The following is a 4,060-nucleotide window of genomic DNA, read 5'->3' on the forward strand; positions in this document are numbered from 1 at the left end:
TACTTGCTACACATTTCTTTTGGCCAAAGATGAGATGGGATGTTGAGTGTTTTGTTGCTCACTGCACTACATGTCAAAAAGCTAAGTAACGACTCCATCCTCATGGTTTATATATGCCTTTGCCTGTATCTAGTGTTCCTTGGTAGGACATATCTATGGACTTTTTTTTAGGTTTACCTCGAACAAAGAAGGGGAGGGATAGCATATTTGTTGTTGTGGATAGGTTCTCGAAAATGGCACACTTTATACCATGTTATAAAAGCGATGATGCTGTTAATGTTGCTGATTTGTTCTTTCATGAAATTATTCACTTGCATGGTGTGCCAAATAATATTGTTTCAGATCGTGATACTAAATTTCTTAGAAACTTTTGGAGATGTTTATGGGCTAAGTTGGGGACTAAACTGCTTTTTAGTACTACTTGTCACCCCCAAACTGATGGACAAACTGAAGTAGTCAATAGAACATTGGCTACTATTCTTACGGTTGTTTTGAAGAATAATAAGAAAATGTGGGAAGAATGCTTGCCTCATATTGAATTTGCTTATAATTGTTCATTGCATTCTACTACTAAGATGTGCCCTTTTGAAATTATCGGTGGTTTCCTACCTCGTGCACCTATTGATTTGTTGCCTCTTCCATCTTCGGAGAAGGTTGATTTTGATGCTAAAGAACGTGGTGAATTGATTTTAAAAATGCATGAGTTAACTAAGGAAAACATTGAGCGTATGAATGCTAAGTATAAACTTGTTGGAGATAAGGGTAGAAAACATGTTGTGTTTGCACCTGGAGATCTTGTTTGGTTACATTTGCGTAAGGATAGATTTCCTAATTTGCGCAAATCAAAGCTAATGCCACGTGCTGACGGTCCTTTTAAGGTGTTAGAGAAAATAAATGATAATGCATATAAACTTGAGCTACCTGCAGATATTGGGGTTAGTGCCACTTTTAACATTGCAGATTTGAAGCCTTATTTGGGTGAGGAAGATGAGCTTTCATCGAGGACGACTTCCTTTCAAGAAGGGGAGGATGATGAGGACATCAATACCATTGTTACATCCACAACCCCTGCTGCTATACATACTGGACCAATTACTAGAGCTCGCGCGCGCCAATTGAATTATTAGGTACTTTCGTTTCTTGGTAATGATTCTAATGTTCATGAGAATATGATGCTGCCTAAATTGGATACATTTGTTTTGCTTACAAATGAAGGGCCTAGCTTGGACAAGAAAGATGAACATTGGAGCAAGTTCAAGCATGGAGATGATGGCATGCGCAAGGGGATCAAGAATAGAGTTACAAGTGATGATTTCAGGACTTTGAAGCCACCATAAGGAGTGCATGAAGCCTTGGACGAAATATACAAGATGCCACTTCATAAATTTCGAATGATGAGGACATCAATACCATTGTTACACCCACAACCCCTGCTGCTATACATACTGGACCAATTACTAGAGCTCGCGCACGCCAATTGAATTATCAGGTAATTTCATTTCTTGGTAACGATTCTAATGATCATGAGAATATGATGCTTCCTAAATTGGATACATTTGTTTTGCTTACAAATGAAGGGCCTAGTTTGGACAAGAAAGATGAACCTTGGAGCAAGTTCAAGCATGGAGATGATGGCATGCGCAAGGGGATCAAGAACGGAGTTACAAGTGATGATTTCAGGACTTTGAAGCCACCATAAGGAGTGCATGAAGCCTTGGATGAAATATACAAGATGCCACTTCATAAATTTCGTCCAAAGGCTACTCAAGGTGCTACGTCACCGTATTATTGGGCCAGGCCCATGTATTTTCGAAATACTTAAGTATAGGCCGTTTTTAGAGTCCGTATGTGTGGGGAAGCAAGGGTTAGGGTTGGTTTCAGACCCCTCCTCCGAGGGCCACGAAATTCGCCCCTCTTCCTCCATATATACATCCCTTAGGGCGTCGTTTAGACTTTGGGTTTTGTTTAGGTTAAAAGTTCTCCATAGCTACAACTTCACGTACTTCGTTTGTGTCAAACGACTAGACCAAGACGTCACAGAACCCCACCTTGATCAATAAAGCTTTCCTCTTATATTCGCAATATCCAGATTGTAATCTCAGTTTCTTGCTTGTTCTTCGTTTTCCTGCAGGAAACAGACCTTCGTGGTCTTGTTGATCATGCTTCGGCGTGGTCAATAACCCCTCGGAGTTGGTTTAGCTATTGCTAAGGTGCGACGTCCTCGCATGTTCGTAGTCGTATCATCAAAGTCAGCTTCCTCCAGAACGATAGTGTGACAATCCTTAGGGAAGGCTTTAGGTGAAATATAACCCAAGATAACTCCAATGACAAGATTGATGGATTTAAAGTATCTCATTCTTAACAACATGTGAATCATGGAACATGAACTCAAGTTATCAAGAATGACGTAATACCACCTTCAATGATATGGAATAAAAAATTGCACTCCGGATTGCAAGATGAAGAAACTTAAGCTCCTTAGAAAAGAATCTTGATGAACGCTTCGAGAAGGAAATAAATCCTTGATGAACCATCATGTATAGCCTCCAAGAAGAAACTCTGGTAACAAAAGAAATGATCAATTGAAATGAAAGAGAAGTTGAAAACACAACGTGAAGACTTGCAATGATAAGATGGATCTTCATGACGAGAAAATTTAGAGAGCTTGGAACTCCGGGAAAAGAAAAGATGAAACAAATGAAACCGAGAATTTGATGAGCCTCCGGAATAAGGAATTGAATTTACTCGATGAAACAAGAATAAGAATTATATTATGCTCATCCTTCACCAATTAAATTGATGACAAACAATGGATTTGGCATACTACTTACTCTCTTTGAAAAGGATTAAGATAGATATAGCATAACTTGAGAAGGTCTTCAACGAACCACCGGTATGATTTGGAAAGAACGTATGAATCGATAAGATACCAAGAGAAAAGGAATCTTGATTGAACCACCGTAAGAATTAAAATGAACAAAGTAAAGGATGAATCACCGGTAAGAATTAGAGAACGAATCAGGATACTTGAGGGAATTTGATACAAGAGAACGAAGAGAGCACGAGCTGATTACAGGATATTTGATCGATGCACCGGTAAGGTTTGGAGAACGAGAGCTGAAAGCTAGAATGAAATCTGAGATGATGGACTCCGGATATTCAAACTGAAAAGAATCTTGAATTGCTCCGGATGGGTGAAAAGAATTCTCACAATCAAACAATTATGAGAGGATGGTATGAAGCTAGAACCATGAATCTTTAAGAGAAAGGAGCAAGATTTAGAGAGAAAAAATCTTCTTCGGTCTTCCAATCTGAAAATGCCGACGAGAAACACCACCATGAATTATTTAGACGCTCCGGAAGAATCAAAGCGAAGAGATTGAGCCAACGATGAAAAGAATTTGAAAACGATATTGGGGAAAGAAATTTGACTGATGATAACTCATTCTTACGTCAAACTTTGAAAAATAATTTGAGATGCTCCAAAAATAAGAAGAGTCAGGTAAGATCCTGGGAAAAGACCTATGGGTTAGGGACCACTCAAAAGAAACACCGTAGAATGATTTAAAAAGAGATATTGCACCGGTTGAATTAAAAGGCTTGAATGAGATAACATCCTCAAAATAGCTTGAACGGATTAAAAATGGAAACACGAAACTCGAGATATCTTCAGCACTCTAGAACAATTGAATAGCGAGAGGTGAATGATTAAGAATTGCACCGGCATGAGAAAGCATTGAAATACGGAAAAGAATATGATCAACACCGAAAGCTTAAATTGGTTCCACTGGAGAAGAAAAAAAATGAAGGATGATGAACTTGAGGCCCGTTAGAATCTTCATGAGAATCACCGGATGCGAACATTGAAAGAAAAGAATGGAGAGACTTCCACCAATAAAATGATACTTGATTGAGAAATCTGAGTCCTTGAAGAAAACAAAGGGAGGGAGGGTGGGAAAAAACAAAGACAATTTGGAATGGATGAAACGAACACCGTTGAGAAGAACTGATACTTGATCTTGCGGTTGTTGAAAATGAACGGAACCGCTTGAGGAGAAAA

This window comes from Triticum urartu, chromosome 6, assembly GCF_003073215.2.
Source record: "Triticum urartu cultivar G1812 chromosome 6, Tu2.1, whole genome shotgun sequence".
In the NCBI taxonomy this organism is placed as follows: domain Eukaryota; kingdom Viridiplantae; phylum Streptophyta; class Magnoliopsida; order Poales; family Poaceae; genus Triticum; species Triticum urartu.